Source organism: Caloenas nicobarica, chromosome 18 (genome assembly GCF_036013445.1).
Source record: "Caloenas nicobarica isolate bCalNic1 chromosome 18, bCalNic1.hap1, whole genome shotgun sequence".
NCBI classification, from domain to species: Eukaryota; Metazoa; Chordata; class Aves; order Columbiformes; family Columbidae; genus Caloenas; species Caloenas nicobarica.
The window spans coordinates 11,505,864-11,525,641 of record NC_088262.1 but is presented as its reverse complement, the minus strand read 5'-3'; the positions used below and the strand labels follow the sequence as shown (position 1 = coordinate 11,525,641).

Below are 19,778 nucleotides of genomic sequence, written 5' to 3'. Positions count from 1 at the left end.
TTTACACTGTCAGTGAGAGCAGGGCACAACAGTCCCAAGGAGGTTTTATAGGGTCTAGTATGCAGATGATCTGGATTCTTCCTCTTTCTTCGGTCAAAGCATTTTTGACCGACATTCTCTGGCAAAGCATTGTTTGGCAGACTTACCTAAAGACATAATTGTCATTTGATTTGACTAGATATAATTAGAAATTTTTTCTGTCTTACCAACTATGTGGCTATATCTACTATAAATAATTTGACGAGATAATCAACAAGGGAATCTTGATCAGTTAAGGCACTTAGGGAACTTGGATGCAGGACTTACAGATTATGCTGACATATTTCTGGGTGACTTTCTGATCCATCCAAGATAGATTGTTTGTTACATAGTCCTGCAACAATTCAAACTATACAATGCAGGTAGTGGCATTTTTCTTCTTCACATGATGCAATGAGTTTTATGAAGAAATACTTGAAAAATAACAAACAAGCCTACAACTCATTCTGAATAAAACCAAGGTGTTTTTCTTGATAATAGAAAACCAGGAATATATCATAACTCAAATTTCTGCAGGGACAATATATCAGCTCTTGAAATACAGCTCATGTATAGAGTGTTTGAAGTGATTTCCAGGGTCTTAAGATAAATACAGATGTTGATGGAAATTAAGATACTATAAAGACAAACATAAAGATATATTTAAAATATATTATATTTAAAAGATATAAAATTTCCCAGAAAGGTGAGATATCTAAAGACATTCTGCATGTCCCTAATAATGAACAAAGAGTTGAAAATTATTGTGGCGTCTACCACATAACGTCAGAACAAAAGATGCCTTGTGATTTTAACAGCGAAAAATAACAGCATCCTGACATGCATTTTAAAAAAAAAAAGTGTAAAAGTGTTTTTAGTTGAGCAAAAAGATGAAATTCCTTATTTACAGAGTTCATCCAGAGGAAATATGTAACTACTCTCACTTGAGCTGTTTCAAATTGTGTCAGATTTAAACAAATTCTTCTCCTGGTCATTGGCATTTTGTTTATTAAAAGATCTCAATGGATAACACATGCATGGACGGTGCATGGATCTGATCCAATACTCAGCATCAGGCAATGTTCTGTGCTTGTAAAGCCCATTCCAATGAGGGCTGCAGCACCGCAGTGCACAGTTTTTGGAGATGAAACCCAGAGCTCACTGCTGAGCTCCATGTTCAGGGCCTGGGGAGGCTGATGGAACTGCCCTGCACCCTGACCAGGAGGAGCCCAGAGCCGATGGGGAACAGTGAGCACAGGGGGACATCTGAAGTCCCGCCTGTCTGGGGAGCAGGCACCAAGGGGTGCTGGCAGGGCCACCTCCCTCCAGTGGGACCCAGAACACAACCGTGCTCCAAGGGGCTCTTGCAGCTGAGTCCCCGGGTGCCGGGGTGACACGTGGTGTCCAGTGGCTGTCGGTCCTGGCCGAGGAGGGGACAGAGAGGTCTTGACAGCTCAGAGCCTGGGGTTAAGAAGATCATGCAAGAAGAGCAAGGGATGGTTGAGGCCTCTCCCAAGGTGTGAGAGCTGGGGGTTTTCTCCCCTCATGTTGGGGACTGAAAATCTTTGACCTCCCAGTGGCCAGTGACAAAGTCAGTCTTCTCAGCAGAGCTCTTCTGGGTTTTGCTATTGTGTTGTGCAGGACCCAGCTGTGTAACACGCAGGAGTGAGGCACTTGGCCAGGCAGCTCTGGGCATGTAGTCAGCCAAGGGAAGGTCTGGTTTGAAAAGGAAGCAGTCAGTGAGTGAGGTGTCTCCAGGCATGGACACTCAGCTGTGCTTTTGGGATGGAGGGCTTGAATGCAGCATCTGCCCTGCCCACATAAGCCAGTGTTAGAAATCGAAAACATTTTTTGAAAGTTCTCTTAGACTCAGACAATGGTAACATTTCCCATGTGAGACAGCCCGTCAAATGGAAGAAGAGGAATTTTTCCTCTCTTACTTATCTCCATTACTCCTCCTCCACTGTCCTGAACAACGCAGTAGGTGAGCAAATTGAGTTCTTAGATCAGCTAGTCCATAGGATTATGAAGTACCAAAGGCAGTATAAGATAACTAGCATTTAGATCTTTACAGGACTAGAAGAAAGGACTGTACAAGTAATGTGGTCTATTTGGTTAAGCAGAGTAACCCACAGAGAATGAGCAGACATTTTTTAAAATCCAGGCTGTCAGATAGGGGTTGCTGAGGCTGCATGGTTCACTCCCCTGGAGCTGTGCATAAGCAGACCCAAAACCTTCAGTAGCCTCTTGAAGATATCAACTCTGTTACTGACAGTACTACAACTTGGACCAATTAATGTTGTTACTTTCACATCCTGCCTCAGCTTGCAGAAGACCTTCATTAAAATAAAGTAATATATCAGAGTTCCCAAATAGACAATTAGGAATTTGCACACATACAGCTTGGTTACAAAGTTTCCTGAAAATGAGTAGTAGTGTTTCTCTTCATGAGAGAGCTTAACCTTGTTCACTATAAAATATGGCCATCAGGATTTCACTATGCATTTTTTACTAAAATAAAATTAAGAGATCAAGACTGTCTGTGTTTTGCCTAGATAAGAAATAATCAGCAAAAGCAGTATAATTGAAAATGGATACATGCCTGCCAGAGGAGGAAAACAATTGAAACTAGCTTGAGATTTTTTAATATGTGAGTTCTTGCTCTAAAATATCTAAGTATTACTGGGGAAGAAAGGAGACATGTAGAAATTTCCTTCTCAGTCCCTCCACAAGTAAGGAAAGTGTCTCTTATCTCCTACAGGAAGGACCCGAGCAGTGTTTGAACAATCACTAGTACATAAGAGCGTATTTCCAGGGATTGTAGTTAGTTGTGAGCAGAGACTCATGGATCACATCATGTAGGACCTTCACACTGTGTGCATCTAAATTGTCTGGCAACTAGGCACTGCAAAAAAATAAATCCATTTGATTTGTGGTTTTAACTTATGGTGAGCACTAGAAGTTGAACTTACATTGAGTGAGATGGCTGTAACTTGTGCATAAGACTAAGGAACTAACCAGACATAGAATGGTGTAAGGGCATCTGACATCTGCTTGAATGATTTGATATGAAGACATATCAGCAAATTTTTCAAACCTTTCATCTGTGTCCTGACAGAAATTTTCAGGAATTCACTGAGATATTGTGTATTGTGAGGGACATACACTCCCAAAAATGGATATTTCCTGTCCGTTCTCCTTGCTCTGGGATTACAGGTTGTGAACTCCACCCTCACAGGCAAACAAGGCCTATAATAATCTGATTAGGAGACAAAAGAACCTTGCTCATGTAGAAGCACTGGAAGATTTCCACAAGAGCTGGATTGGTTTAGATGTGTACATCCAGTAAATGGACTACCCTCACTAGCAGATCTAGACAGCTGTTAAAATGAAAAGTTTAAGACCCTTCATAGGTCCTACCTAGGCGGAAGTCTCCGAAACCAATTGCACAGAGGCTCAAAAATTAACAAGCTGTTGTTAAATGGCAGATTAAATTTCAACTGAGCTCCTTTTACCATTTGTTCTCTCAAACATTGTTTTATAACTGAAAGTTTAAAATATCATGTCAAGAAATTGGTATTGAATCATTTTTGGGGAGATTTCTAAAAGTTAGCAAAATTCATCATATGGTTGCAGACTTAGGGCTTTGTCTTTTTCCTTAACATTCTAATTACAAAGGTTCTTCAAAAGTGTACTGGCCTTTGAGCTGTCCTTATAGACTACACCTACTGAACTTGTCTATTTTTCTGTTAGTTACATTATAAAATTAAGGTGATTGCAAATGTATCAGGCCCATCAAGAATAGGGTTGAACGATAAACTGCTCAGTGCTTAGCATTAAAAAATTCAGTGCAAATAAAATGAATGAAAGTGTAAATTCAGTAAGTCCTGCTGGAAAGAACAGTAATTAAAACCTTTGCCTGAGTGTGAAGAAAAATAAGACATATTTAACACTTAACATTTCATTTGAAAACTGTAATAGCATGCAATTTTATTTTTCCAATTCTCATCAACCAAAAATTCCCCGTTTTTCCACAGATGCTATTAAAATAAATATATTTTAAGCAAGAAAAAAATATTTATAGTAATGACAGCTGTGACAGAGTATGTGATGTTAATCACAAGATAGACATGAATTCCCAGCACAGGTTTAGAAAGGAAAGACCTTGGCCACTTGGATTAGATTTGAAGACGTTGCAAAAGGAAAAGAGATCCGAAGAAAATATATGTAAAAGAGACTAAGAGGAAAAGAGTTTACTGCTTCTTTGCCAGTGAGAATGTCTGTGTATGATTATCATTTGTAACCATATACTCTAATGTTTCTTTCTAGAGACTAATAATGATATTAATGAAAGGTCATAGGCATCTTATCCTTGAAAACCCATGTTCCATAGGAGAGGAAACTCCTGTGAAGAAAATCATGGTGTTTAATCATCTAGCCACTCGCATGAGTGCTTGTGAAATCTTCTGGGCTACACAGCATTTTCTTTGCTATCTTTCTGAAATATTTACAGTATTTCACAAAGGGCAGCTATTGGAATGCTAGTTCTTGGTAAAGGATCTGCTGAAAGAAGACATAGCCTTAATGCAAAAAAGAAAATTAAATTGATCCTGTCTGCCCCTAACTTTCTCCTCATCCTGTCACTGTCTCTGCAGGGCTGGAATCCACTGCAGCTGAAAGCAAAGCACAGCACCGTCAAAAAGAGAAGAGGCAGAGTGAGGGCAGTGTCTGGATACAGAATGTCCTGGACAAGGTGCTGCAGTGCTGACATTTCCCATGGAGAAGAAGAGACTCAGGCATGCTGAAAACAGAAGCATCTTGAGAAAGAGATCAGGCAGCTGCCTCACTCTCTGCCAGCCCTTAAGATACGACTTCTCCTCCATCAGACTCTGTGTTAGCAGACAGAGAGAGAGAGAATACTCAGCAACACATCACAGTCAAAGTGAAAATATGTATGTAGACTCAAATTTCCAGCCTATGACCAAGCAGAATCTCACACTGACTTTTACTTTTAGATTTGCATTGTGAACTGGAGCCTTGAGTATATAACATACCAGTGTAGAAGGAGATTTCACAGCCTGGAAGTGTGATACCTTCTTTATTACTTTTGTCCTTAGTGACACTGCTGATTTCTTGCATTCAGCTAGGAAGGTCTTTGCATCTTCTCTAGGTTAAATCTTACTATAAACAGGTCGCCCTGTGGCAGCCATCGAATTCCAGTACAACAGAGAATAAATTGTGAGGTCCCATTTTTTCTTTTATTATGGTGCAGCAGTGTAATTCTGTGCAAATTGTCATTTTTGTATGCTCATCAAATACCTTTGGCAGTCTCATTACCTTCCACTTTTTAACTAAGTTTCCCAGTCAGTCCAAACAATTACACGTGTCCTGGGGAGATTTGTTTAATCACTAGGTCATCCGCCCCGTGGGCAGTAGGTTAGGAAGTCCTAATTTATAGATTCATTCCAGTCATAAAGGAACCTCCAAAAGTTAGGTGACATCGTGCCTTGTACTGAAAAATTGTGACTTCTGAGTTCTGTCGTGTAACTTTTCCTGGAGATTGGCTGCTGTGGCATTTATTTCTTACTGACTATACCTTTGGAGAGCATTAATTCAAGCCAGTAAGCATTAATAGATTCCAATATAACACTGATTGTACTTATATGATGAACATGTCCTCCGATGTATGCCTTGCAAGATTTTATTGCTTATACAGTGGCATGGCAAGGGAAGGGCGCAGGTATAAAGAGATTCAGAGGGATAACAAGATGCACTGCAGAGTGAAATTGGGTGTAGCATGGAGCTCACAGGATAAAGCAAGCAACCCCTGCCAGTGAGCCCTGGGAGACAGGAGAGAGCTCAGTGCTGCTCAGCTTCTGCTCCGGTAGGAAACCTCCTCCTGTGGGTCAATGGCCTGGGGAGCAGGCTCACATCCCACACAGACAGCAAGGTCTCCTCTGCCTGGGGACATGTCACTTCAGCTGCTCCTCCTCAGGTGACTGGGGTCCCTGATGCCACAACCAGGAACTGGGAGGTGCTCAGGGCCTGGGAGAGACCAGGAATGTCTGCATGTATGTGCTGCTCTCTGACAGACCATGGGCCTGCATGAACTAAGCCTGGGTGCAGCTAGGAGAGCAGAGGTGCAGTGCATGTGTGCCTGTCCCACCAGTCATGTGGGCAGGGAAAGAGTTGGCATGCCGTGCAAGGAACATCCCACCAAGAACAGGTCATGGTTGGGTGAGCGAGGGCAAGAAGAATCAGTGGGGAAACTGAGATGGGCAATGCAGGATAGGGTATGTAAAAAGAGGAAGAAAAAAAGAGCAATGAACTTCTGTGGAGTGACAGATGGTGGAGAGAGAAGATGCAGTAATGTGGGTGTGTTATATATGTGAAGATGATGCAGCAAAAGTTTTGCTGGAATGGAAAAGACTTGAGCTGACCTCGGCTGTCACACCTATAGGAATCCCAGAGGCAAACTCATTAGATCATGATTCATTTCAGAATGGAGTGGAGTGTTCTTTAATCACTGATTAAGACTTTTTAACACTTCTTTTTCACTCTCAAAGAGCAAAAATTACAAGATAAGATGTGTCCTTTGGAGATGAAGATCGAGAATTGTGATGAAATAGTGTCCCATTTCATGCTGATTTGTAAGACTGCTGCAGTCCCACACTTCTTACACACACACCATCTTGGAGTGCAGTGCATTCTGTGTTTATGACACGTGGAGTGCAGTGCAGTCTGTGCAGTCCCATCTGGTGAGAACTTGTCCTGGCACCCAACTTAACTGCAACAAAGTCAAAAAGCAGTTCAGAGAAAGGAGAAATTCTTGCTGAAACTCAGTCTATCTTTCTGTGAAATGTCATTTTTCCAGTAGCTTTCTGCAGGACATATTGTCATTTCAATGTTTCTTTGTGACTCCCTCACTGAGAGGCTGGGCCTCAAGAGGTTTCTGCAGAGTAAACATGGCCAAAAGTGCTTTCCTCCCAGGCCATAACTACATGCATTTTCCTAGGTATATAGACAGAATCATATTCAGACTGTGTGTTTGGAAGGCTATTGTCCACTTTGAGTGTTTGGAAATGTCAAGCACAAGTCAGTAAGAAACATCTCATCACATGATTTTCAACAAAAGGAGCTACTACTATATATATCAATGTATATATATCAAAATACTACAAATATAAAAATACCACAACTTCTGGAAAATCCTGTAGAAGATACAAGTGGCTGCCTTCTGCACTAGGCTACTCAGGCACAGCTCTAGGGCTCCAAGTTGGCTTCAAGTTTGATCTTGGGACATTTGTATCTAAGAAGGCTTCCCCTGCAGATGTTCATTGCAGGTGACAGCTGTCCCTAGGGACAACAGACCTGTCTGACTGGGTAGGAAGGCATCCGTTCCAGCAAGAGGAAGGAAGAGCAAAGTGAGGTAGGGCATAACAAAAGAAAAAAGGCATTTCGCCTGCCTAGCTTTTTGCTCCCAAGAAGTAACCTCCTCTCTTCCCACTTCAAATATTTGACTTAAGCCTGGTTCCTGCTGACACATGACAGAAATCCTGCATCCCTTCATTTGCCACACTAGACTTGAATGGCAGATCTAGGGAAGCAACACCAGAACAGCTCTGACCTCTGAAGAGCATGGGGACTGTTGATTGGCAGCTCACAATTCATTCCCTCCCCACGTCTCCGCTGGAGACCCATGCTAGAGGAGCTGTGTCCAGACTGTCTGTGGTGTCACTGGACACTTGTACCTTGTGTTCATACCATTCAGATGTGCCCGTTGCAGGAAACAGCTAGGTTTCCATAGCAGAAGTACACAGTAAGTATAAAGTCTGTGTCTAACACTTAAATTCCTTTGCTAACAGTCCCTGAAACATATTAGTGTTCTAATATATGTTTATGGAAAACAACACTGGAAGGTTTGTCACTAAAAAAATTGTAACAGCTGATCTTTAGTCATGCCTTTCAAGTTAGGATGTTGCTTCTTTCCAGAGGCTAACTGCAGTTCTTCCCTAGACATGGCAGCACGAATCTATGCCATTTTGTATCTTGTCCTTTCTACTAAAACAGTACGATCAAATTGCTTTTAAAATTTGCGGAAGGCTCGGAGTAACTCTGACAGAATCTCTGCTAACCTCAGAGTAGATAGGACCGAAAGCATATAATAAAAAATTCTCTCTGCCCTGTGTCTCCTTCTGGGACAAGTCCTTTTCTCCAGTATAAGTTTCAGATGCAGGATTCTTAGTTGTCTGGGTTCAGCAAACTCTGCAAACCTTCCCAGTCCTTTGGACATCCTTCCAGCTGATACTTTTGAGACCTGACTGTGTGCCTGCTCCCTGCTATTCTGAGAGGCCTGCTGTAGGCTCCTACATTAAGATCTCTTCATGCACCTCTGTCCTCCCCTTCACTCTGGAAGTTCCCTCTCATCTTCTTGTCCTGTTTAACTGAGGTCTGCTAAGGTCTAGTCTTCCCTTCAGAAGACTTCACCTGACCCACAGTGAAGCAGGCAGGACAAGGCTTTACCATCTCCTCCCCAGTCACAACCTTTTAACAAAATACCACTCCATTGATTGCAGTGGAGGGTAGCAATACATCAGCTTTTTGAGGGACATCCTGACATTTCATCTATTCCAATTTTTTGGCAATACATTACAGACACATACAGCCTGTAGCCTCCAGAAATCAAACACAAGAATGGGCATTACAATCAGACTTTGTAAGTAAAACCTTTAGGCTATTCAGTGTCTATGAGGTCTTTCAAAGACCTTTAACTGGAACATCATCTGTTGTGCTTTCATCATATCCTATGATTATTTTTAGACCCCAGAGTGGCCAGCTTGCACTGCAGTTCTGTTCGGCAGGAACTTACCACTTGAGAAGGCTATTTGATTTCCATTGAAGGAAACAAGAGGCCTAGGATTCAGTGTAAGAAATTTACCACAAAACACTTTGAATAAATATCAAGACAAAAGTGTACTGTACTGTTCTGTTCTACACAGAAGGATGATCAGCTTCCATAATGACCAGAGATCCTGGAGTTGCATTTTACACATTCCTGTTGCTTTACTGTGGGTGACACTTCCTCTAAAAGTGGATAGTCCAGGAGTTCTCTACAGATCAACTAATATTTCATTCTTTTCTGTGAAGTGGGTAAAACACAGGGTTTGGTCACTAGCCAAAGTTGTTATGCAATTCCTTTGCATCCCAAGCACTTTCAGATCTAAAGCCTATCTATGCAAGTAAAGATAAAACTCTTCAGATTTAAACATTTTAAATAATTCTTTCCATTCTGATTATAGAAGTAGCTTAGTTTCAGTAGACTGAACCCAGAAAAACAACAACAACAATACACCACCATCTAATCCAAATGCTAAAGATGGAATACATACACATTTCTTCTTGTCATGAAAATAGGTTATTTAATACATGGATTTAGGAAGTGGATTTAAAATATACAGGGTTACTAGAACAATTTTTTGGGGGAATGAGAGTGCTAGGATATGACAAGTCTTTAGCTAAAGGAATCAAATTATCAACATGCAACAAAATAGGTTGTCCTATAATGCTGAATTGCTCACAAAACACAAAAATGAGCACCCACGTTTCTGGTTAAAAATTAAAGATGTTCAGTATTTTTTACTGTTTAGTCTTAGTTTTTACACTAATCTTGAAAAAAATTCTTGGTGGGATTTGCAGTTTGCAAAGGCTGTTCTCAGCTATGCTGTTAATATTTATAAAACATGCCAAGAGGTAACTTGGTGCCTGTGGATCCTTAATGAAAAGACTGAAACGGAATGTGTAGCCTCCTACTGAAGATCCCTGGGTAAAATAAGACCTCTCAGGAATGCTGGCATGAGACAAGCAGAAATGCCGGAACACTGATTCTCTGGTGCAAAGCTTCTCATTCTGACACTTCTGCTAAGATGTGGCTGGATGCTGGATCATGGAGATGGTAAGGACAATTTTCACATAAAATATTCTTTTAGTTCTACTGAAAGGTAGGCATTGTGTTGAATTAAATGGAACATGATGAGTGCTTTCTCTGTTCCTGACATAGCATATCTAGTCTGGGGGGTTTTTGTTGTTTATCTGAGTAAGACTTGTCATTCAGGGATTTGAGACATCGTTCTAGATGAGCAGTGCTAAAAAGGATGGAGTAGGAAAGGAGTTAGGGATTATTTCTGGGGAAAATCCAGTCATAGGCCAAACAAATAAAACACTAACTAACCTGGTAATATGTAAGCTACGTTAGGCCAGTTACTGGTTTGGCTATTGTGAAGACAAAACACAAGTGAGATAGACTTTGTGTCTGTTGCTGTTCAGAACCTGTTTGTATCTCAGGCTAGCTATGAGTGGACTGAGATGGCCTTGCTGTCTTCTGATCCTGTTCCTTTGTTTGGAGACTAATTTCTGCCATGTTTGATGCAGTTGTTACTTGATCTCACAGCAGGGAAAAAAACAAGTGACTTCTACTTGGGAAGTTTCAACAGTAGATTTTAAACCCAGGAATGTCTTTACTTTGCTCTGATGACACCTAAGTAGCTGCCCACTGAGTAAAAGTCTTGCAAAGAGAAGTGAAGAGGGATGGCAAAATCAGCTAGACGTTAGAGACAGTGAACACAGCACTTTTAGGTTTAAAGAGGAACAGCATGAGATTGCATGAGTGTGCATGAGATTTCTATGGTTACTGAAATTCCTCCTATCTCTACAGCAAATGTCAGAGAAAGATATGTGAGTAGTAGACCATGGCCAAGGAGGTGACATTCAGGATGCCCTTTCCATCACATGCTGAAGCAGCTGGACAGCTTCAGTTACGGAACAGGTGAGTGGGGTGGGCAGGCTCTCAAGGCAATGGAAGGGAAAGGAAAAGACAAAAGGAGTTGGAGAATAACATGAAAGGAGAAGAAATGAGGACAGCAATATAACTAAAATTACCAGACACTTGATTAACTGGCTTGTCTCTCTGTTGACAGTACATCTGTGAGGGAAGCAGGGAGAAGTTATACTATGGAGATAGATTTGTTTAGATTTTCACAAGTAGCTTTTTGTTGCTATAAGTGGTTGTTACAATTATATCTAAAATTTTTACCTGTTATCTTCATGAAACAAGAAAGACTTCTGAAAATTAAAACTATTTGCATAATACAAGGCATTCTCAAGTGCAGAAAGAGTTTGAAGTATTCACACCACATGAGATGTTTTCTATTGGAAATTCCCATATTCATTAGTTACATTGAAAGAAGAGGATTCTCAAAACTTGTTTTCAGGTTGGAGAATAATAGGATAACACTTCTCACTGGAGAACAGGATATATTGGTGTTCATTCAAAATTAGCCTATTTTAATATTAGCCTAACCAGCTAAATGTGCAATGGCCTTTTGTCACTGCCATGCTAGGTAGTATAGACCAGTCCCTCCAGCTCCCTGACAAATGCCTCTTGTTGGCCATGTATTCCTGAAGCATGGCGCCCCATAGGCTCTCAGAGCAGAGCCATCCCATGACCTCACGCTGCTGTCTGACTCACATGTTAGCTAAGCTTGGGTTAGCTAAGCTTTGGATTCCAATTCCAAAGCCTTCATGTGTGCTGAACTGTATTTTTCCCAGCAGTACCGTGTTGACATTGGGGCTGTGCTGCTGCCATGGTGGGGTTGGGAGGATGCCTGCTCTGTGGGAGGTGTAAGACACTGTCGTGACACCTGAGCAGCAAAACTCAGGTGCTAAGTGATTTCCTTCTTGCCTGGGGTGTGATGGGGAGCTCACAGCGTAAACTGTCACCAAAGAGTGTCTGACAGGAAAAGTTTTCAACCATTTGTGCTACTATTGCTAGAACACTGCTTTTGCACTCCAGAGATCCCCTGCCCATCCCCTGTCATCCACATGGGACAGAAACTCTGCTCTACTTGAACCCATTAACTGCATCTATTTTAAACTTTTTTTCTGAGAGGTCCTTCTTTATGGCCCTTATGAACCAACATTTTTTTCAGGACCTTTGCACTAGTACTGATCAGATGACAGACAGCTTAACTCTAAAAATAGAGCGTCAGTGCTAAGCAACCCCTGACCTCCTCACATAGCAGATAATCACAAGCCAAGAAAAAGAAAACTTTACTTTCTTACCAGTGTCCTACCTGTGTCCTAATAAGGTAATAGACTGGATTCTCAATAAACCTGTATTGTCATTCAAGCACAGGACAATATCAAAAGATGGCTTTAAGAAGAGCACAACTTGACTGAGATGTTTAGTTCAGATTGAAAATTACCGCAAGTTGCAAGGATCCTAAAAAACAACCTGCACAATATAACATCCTGTAGACTGATGCGATCTCAAAATCCTAAAGAATACCATAATTTTCAAGTAAGGCAGATCATATATTTAAGGCATTTCTAAGTTATGGTAAATATTTTTATGATTCTATTTTGTTCAAAATATATTTTCTAAAGTAAATGTACTATTTTTCTTTTTTATATCATTATCAATCCAACCCACTGAAATATGACTTTTTTCCTATTAGAGCAACAATAACATCCAAACACAAATATAGACCAAAAAATGCCTAGAAATCTTCAAAATTACCAGGATGTCCTTTTTTTTTTTTAATGTTTACTTATGATACATTACAATCCCCACTTCCTTTCCTTCTCAGTTCAACAGCCATAAACCATGCATTTGTCCATCTCATCTAGTGTTTTCCAAAGTAGTTTGCTTCTCTACATTAAACTCCTTCTGAAAATTTGAGACAATTTCTCCAGTTTCCTAGAGCTGCTCTTAATTCTGATCCCATTTCCCCTGCCATCGTGGTTGGATGCCCCTCTCCCACAAGCTCTCAGGCCCTTCACGAAGTCTGCAATGTGATAGCCATACAAGGTAATCACAGCAGGTAGTCGTGATAATCATAGAATCACTTAGGTTGGAAGAGACCCTCAAGATCATTGAGTCCAACCATAACCTTACTCTGGCACTAAACCACGTCCCTAAGAGCTGCATCTCCACATCTTTTAAATGCCCCCCAGGGATGGTGACTCCACCACATCCCTATGCAGCCTGTTCCAATGCCTGACAACCCTTTCCGGGAAGAAATTTTACCTAATATCCAATCTAAACCTCCCCTGGCACAACCTAAGGCCATTTTCTCTCATCCTGTCTCTTGCTACTTGGGAGAAGTGGTGTGGTTCACATGGCAGCTCATGTGGCAGATATATGGTGAGGTTCCCAAGTGTGAAACTGAATGCCTTTGCTTTAAAAGCCAAGAGAAATCCCAGGATGAGATGCCCATCTTCTCTTTACTGGCCATTGTGGATTTTATCCCAGAGACTCTTGGCCCTGGAGACCCAGGTCTCTGGCAGGTTCATGCCAGGACAGCCTGTTACTGTCTCAGTAGCTGTATCAAGGAAATGTCACATTCTGGCCACAGGCTCCTTGGAGGGAGATCAGCAGAGCCAAGGGCAGGAAGCGCAGCTCGCCTAAATAAGGCAAGTATCTGTTCTTGGCCTTCCAAAGCCTTCTCCTGCTGCAGTCATGGCTACCTCATTGCTACATGCCAGGGCAGAAGAAGAGTAGAGACTTCACATGAGGAAGGAGAGGATTTCAGGGCACTGCAGACGGAGGGCACTTCTGTGCCTGCAGCCTCAGCTGCACAGACACTCCCAGACTGGTCTGTCCCCTTTGGGACAAGGGCCTTGTCTTTGGGGGCGGATGTCACCCAGCTCCTGTCTCACCTGGGGTCTGCACATGCTGCCACTGTGCAATCAGCATTAATTGCATGGGGAGTCTTTGAGCATGTCTTCATTCATGCTTTGTGTCAAACAGGAAAATGTTATAGAAGCAAATCTTCCTGTTGTCCCACACTTTGGTTTGCAGGACAGGTGTGCACCTCAGACAGGTATTCACCTCTAGTGACTCTCACCTGCTCTGCTCACTAAGGGAGAGACAGCCTGTGCTTTAAGTGTGTGTTAGTTACTGATCTTGCTTCTCACAGCAGCCCTGTCTCCCAGGGAGCTGGTCCTGCTGATATGTCCCTGAGGGAAAGTGGACTCTGATGTGTGACTGCTCTCACCCCAGACCCAGGCTTCCTCTGCAAGAGGAAACCCCAAGACAGGAGAGTCAGACCTGGGAAATGAGAGGCAGGATTTCTTCTTCCCACTGTAGCCCTGCTCTGTTTTTGTGTGTGAACAGTGAATGTGAGCTTTGCTTGGGTTCATAGTGCCGTTTTGGGAATGACTTATCTACGCTTGAGGCCGCAAAGGGCTTTCTCTGGTTGTCCTTGCTGGCCTAAGAGTCTAGGAGGTCCTCACCTATGGAGGCTGGATCTCATGGTCATCCTACGATGACTGAGGGTGATCCAGAGCCCTTGGCCTCTCCTGGTACCTGCCCGATGAAGGTCCAGCCAGATCACGGTGGTCAAAAGAGGTGCTACAGTTGCTCTCCTTAGGCTTCTCTACCAGGCGTGTGGCGGAGTTGGCAGGGCCATTAGTGCTGCCTGTTGTCCTTTTGATAGTCACACGCTTCCGAGCCCCTCCATGATGCCCTTCCTGGACAGAGGGCCCGGTGTAAATGAGGCCTTGCACACTGACCTGTAGCTGCTTCTTTCAGCTCAAGGTCTTCTCTTTCAGCATTGATGACCCTACCCACTTCCAGGCCTTTCTTGGTCCATTCCACCTTAGTTCTGTCCCAGTGGTGAACACATGAGACTGGCTGACCTGCCTGCTTGGATTTTAATATTTCTGGTGTGATTCAAGGATCTTACTTGGGTCAGGAAGCTTCAGCAGCTTTAAAAACACCCATTAAGAGTGTTTCTCTGAGAGATAATTTCCTCACAAAACAGGACTACTCTTTCCAGCAGTGACTCTTAAAATTGTGTGAGGTTTGGCCAAGACTGATGTGCACTGTACCAGTTTACCAGGCTAGTTGCTGGCCAGCCAGCTTTCCTAAAACAAAGTAGTCATTCAAAACAAAAGCATTACAGAGGAAAAACCATTTGACCAACAGGCTATACCTGCCTCGCGCTGAAGGTAGTCACCCCTCTTCTCCTAGAGGCCTAGCAGGCTAGTGGTATGGTTGCCTGATACAACAGCACAATCGTAATAGTTTTAAACTAAAAGAGGGGAGATTCAGGCTAGACATGAAGAAGAGATTTTATACAATGAGGGTGGTAAAATACTGTCCCAGGTTGCCCAGAGAGGTGGTGGATGCCCCAGCCCTGGAGACATCCCAGGCCAGGTTGGACGGGGCTCTGAGCAACCTGAGCTTGGTGCAAATGTCCCTGCTCACGGCAGGGGGTTGGACTAGATGACCTTTGAAGGTCCCTTCCAACCCAAACTAGTCTATGACTCCATGATTCTAAAGCGAGGCCCAGTTGCCAGCCACCCAGAGGATTCACCTGGGCGGCTCCATGCTGCCACCCCCTGGCAATGGCTGCCTTGAGCAGCAGGCCCGGTCAGCTGCTGCCTGCTGAGCTCCTGTGACTGACAGGAGCCTGCTGGAGCCCCAAGCTGAGAAGAAAGGTGATGGGGCCTGTGCCCTTAGAGCAATAGCCAAAATGGTGAGGCGACAGGCACAGCCGCTGTCCCAACTGATGTCTCTGGGCCTTGGTTTCCTCTGCCTGGTTGCCTGTGGTGACAGTACCAGGCAGCGACACCGGCCTTGCTGAGCTCTCCAAAGGGCTAGTGGAGGCAGGCTGCAGGCAGAGCTGGGTCTCCATAACCACCAAGTGATAGCTACTGGCCTGGCCAGGACTTCTCCTGCAGCCCTGGGACTCCTTGGCCCTTGAGGGATCTCTGGTGGACAGCCTGGCTACCTTCCCTCAGTGAGTGCTGTGAGAGCACAGCCGGAGAAAAGGGACATGGCCTTCTGCAATGCAGCTGAACTTCACGGCAAGCCCTGCCCTATCTTCGTCCTCACCCAGACAGGAATTCAAGGAGAGGGGGTTGTAAATTTGTGCACTTTCAGAGCTACAGCCCAGCCTGCCTTTTTCAGCTGTTAGTGTCCAAGAGGAGCGATGCCCCCATCCACCCCAAAATGAGCTGACCCCTGAAATTACCTGGGCAGCTGCTGTGTTCCCCATGGGACAGCACATCCCATGGGGGCAGGGCGAGCACCCAGACACTGGGTGGCACAGCGCCATTGCACGGACTTCAAAGGGGCCACTCTTGATATCTGCTCTTACCAAGGAGAGCACACCCGGGGCTGCTTCTGATTTTTAACATTGCAGCTGAGAAAGGAGCTGTGCTGCAGCAAGTGTCTCTGGGATAAGAATAGCATTTGCCATCTTAGGACACAACGCAGTTGTCCAACTCCTACATGGCAGCACGTTGCGCTGAGATATAGAAGGCAACCTACCCGCCGAGGAATGTCTTGGAGTGCTATTAGTGCAAGCACATCATCTACACAAACGGGCATGACCCCGTGCAGGAGTCTTGCAAGAGCAGGGCTATTTTGAGCTTGTGGCAGTGAGGATGAAGGGAGAAAACTGACAGGCTGCTCCTCCTGACACGCACAACCTCCAAAGCTCTCTGTGGCCTTGTCTTCTCCTCTGGGATTCACTCTTGTGAAGGCTGATGGGCAATTTGGTGGGACCTCAGAGCCCAGAAGGCAGGGCCAGGAGGGAGCTGTGAATTTTCCGGGGACGCTAGTCCAAGTCTCAGTCCCATCAGCACAGCCCAGCCGTGTTCATGGCAAGCCCTGCCTGAGGGTGTGCACCTGTCCCTGAGCTAAGGGCGCATGGCTACTGCTTTATTTTCAACTTCATTCTGGAGAGCCAGAGAGATACCAGTGAGTGTGTGACTCTGTGCAAGTGAAACACACAGGAGGCTGGAGGAAGAAACAGTTGCCTTTACAACCCAGAGTCTAAAGAAGGCTGGCGTAAGTCAGAACAGACACATTTATAGCTATGGTGCGAGAGCTGCTGCTTCAGTGACTTGCCTCTCCTTTCCCACTGATGCCCTTTGTGACAGTTCTTTTCTACAAGTCATCACAGAAACTATCTCCAGGTGTCACACTTACCAGTGTGGCCAGGAGCCATCAGCCTGCTCACTCCTCTTCATGCCTGCCTTCTTCTCTCTTCCCTGTGCCTGGCTTTGCTGGCTGCAGTTCCTTCATGCTGATGACACATCCTCAAGCTTCCATGGTGCAGGCAATGGGAGGCAAAGGATGGTGTGGGATCTGTAAAGCAGGATTTCAGAGTCTCTGAAATCTATGCTTGTCCAAGCCATCACAGCTGGCAGGGATACTCATGGATGCTGTGTGACATCCAGACTCTGCCCAGCAGCACCTCAAGCTTTGGAGAAGCCTGCAGGTGTGGCCAGAGATTCTTAAGCCACCCAAGAGGAGCAGGCAGCTCCTAGGTGAATTTAGGTGGGCAAGGCTCACCACAAGGGACTCTGGCTGTGGTGGCAGATGAATGCATGCTGTCAGGCAAGGAGAAACTGCAGGGGATGAGGAGGGAGGAACAAGGTTGGGAGTCTGCTAGGGAGCCACAGGGTAAGTTGCACAATGTCAGGAGAAGGGAGGATCAGGATGGCATCTCTGCAATGTGTTGGGTGACTTTCTTAATGTCCTTGTGATTGAAAACTGAGGTCTGCTCCTAAAGAACCATCTCCCATTGCTCTCTTCAGATTGTACTGACAGAGGTTCTGCTCGCCAGAACTCACTAGTGGAACTGGAAGCAGGCTGGACTTCCTTCTGAGAGCTGGTGTGCTGGTGAGGCTGCACCTGGGAGCCAGGTAAGGTGAGAACCATTTTGGATTTTGCCATCACAGGTGTACAGCCATGCAGATATTGGTTGCAATTTCCCAGCAGCGTGAGCATCTGACAAAGCCTCTGGCATTGACTTGTACAAGCTTAGAGCAAGCAGACAGTGTCAGTTCTTACTGCTTCCCATCACTCCAAGCAGCTCCACTGGCAAGCTCTCCCTTGAAAACGTGGTGAGCAAATCAATGTGGAAAGCATTCAGGGGCTACCTGCCTCAGGCTTGGGGACAATATTTCCTGCACAGCCTGTGTCCCTTCAGCACACAACACCAGCCCCACTCCCACCCTTGTGGCTCTGCTAGCGTCAGTGCTCCACGGAGGACCCACCACTGCTTTTGAACACTAGTGCTTGTACAGTCAACAGAGGTGGAAATCTGTGGACTGTCTCAAGCTTTCAACATCAACACATACCCCAGCCTCTGCTCCTGAGACTGCTTCTTGTTTCCTTTTAGTGCCAGCAGCACCTTACCCCTCAGGTGCTGCTCATGTGTTTCTCGTTCACTCCTCACTGGTCTGCCTCCAGGGCTCCTGCAGCCTGGACTCAGGTGGGGTGCCTGGCTGTGAATGCTTCAGACAGGAGCAGAGCTGCAACAGTGGGTGTGATTGTGTTAGCTGATATTGCTGAAAGGATTTCCAAATTAACTTTATAGCTCTCAATTACTGCTCACCTGTGTTTGTGTCACTGTATACACGGTCCTACAGTCTTTGAGGTTTCTGAGGAAATTGTCCGAGGCTGTGTGGTCTCCCTGAAAACAAGACACAGAAGTTACTTGGAAGCTGAGAGCTGTCATTTCTGTGAAAACATCAGCTTAGGCAGACATTTGTGGGCTTGTCTTTAACGTACCTTGGCACTGTCCATGTGTCTTTCACCTGAACTAGAGTCAAGGTATAATGCATTGGAATAATCCAGCTGAGACAGCTGATAAGGCCCCTGAGACTGTGCCCACTGTTCCTCTGCTGTTCCAAACAGGGTCTGAACAAAGGAAAAACTGTTTGACAATTTCCCCTTTCCTTCTTCCCAAAAATACATTGTCTCTTTAACCTGTAGATAGGCTGAAAGCAAGGTATGAGTATGTGAGGAAGGAATGGAGGGGTACACCCATCAGTTTTCTTCCTTTTCTTGCCTGAGGCAATGCCATGTGCAGCCTGTTGTGTGCGAGGTGACAAGGCTGACCTTTGAGGTGATGTGCTGAGGAGGTGAGTTGGTGCCACACAGTGTGCAAGAAATGGGCCCTAAGGGTCAGTCCTTCCAGCATGTAACCCCAGGTAGGACTCTGCATTTTGTCCACTGCAGAGAAACCAGGAGTAGGTGGTGGCAGCTGAGGGAATACAGGATAAGAGAGATGGCATGATTTAGGGGCACTCTCGATGTGTCATAACAGTGCTCTGTGTGCCAAGAATTGTCTCTGCTGAGGAACTGTCAGTCCTTCATGGTGCTTCAGTGTGACTTCAGAAGGCTGGAGCATCTCTCCTATGAGGACAGTCTGAGAGAGTTGGGGTTGTTCAGCCTTGGGAAGAGAAGGCTCTGAGGAGACCTTATAGCAGCCTTCCAGTACCTAAAGGAACCCACAAGAAAGCTGGAGACTTTTTACAAGGGCATGTCTTGACAGGACAAGGGGTAATGGAAAGAGGATCGATATAGATTAGATACAAGGAAGAAATTCTTCACTATTAAGGTGCTGAGGCACTGGAACAAGCTGCCTAGAGAAGTTGTGGCTGCCCCATCCATCCCTGGAAGTGTTCAAGGACAAGTTGGATGGGGCTTTGAGCAACCAGATCTGGTGGAAGGTGTCCCTGTCCATGGCAGGGGGTTGGAATTAGATGATCTTTAAGGTCCCTTCCAACACAAACCATTCTATGATTCTGTTATAACTTGCTCAGGGACTCATGTTCAGGGTTTGTGACTGCCAGGATCACAAACAAAAGCAGGGAAAGGAAGAAGGAAAGTGATCACCCTCTCTTCCCTCTCAGATAGGAAGTAATCTGTGCTGAAAAGATAATGGGAGAGGGAGCTG

At 44.6% G+C, this 19,778-nt stretch overlaps 2 long non-coding RNA genes across 2 annotated transcripts; one reads left to right on the top strand and one right to left on the bottom strand.

The window, feature by feature from the left end:
* Positions 1 to 5: 5 nt before the first annotated feature.
* Positions 6 to 19,757, bottom strand: LOC135995941 (uncharacterized). The gene is made up of 5 exons (XR_010607214.1): positions 18,608 to 19,757; positions 18,432 to 18,509; positions 18,175 to 18,348; positions 17,018 to 17,176; positions 6 to 146 (listed from the first exon to the last, which is right to left on the bottom strand). It is a non-coding gene; the product is annotated as an uncharacterized LOC135995941 (long non-coding RNA).
* On the top strand, positions 9,943 to 17,735 carry LOC135995943 (uncharacterized). The gene is made up of 3 exons (XR_010607216.1): positions 9,943 to 9,970; positions 10,730 to 10,840; positions 17,629 to 17,735. It is a non-coding gene; the product is annotated as an uncharacterized LOC135995943 (long non-coding RNA).
* Positions 19,758 to 19,778: the final 21 nt, after the last annotated feature.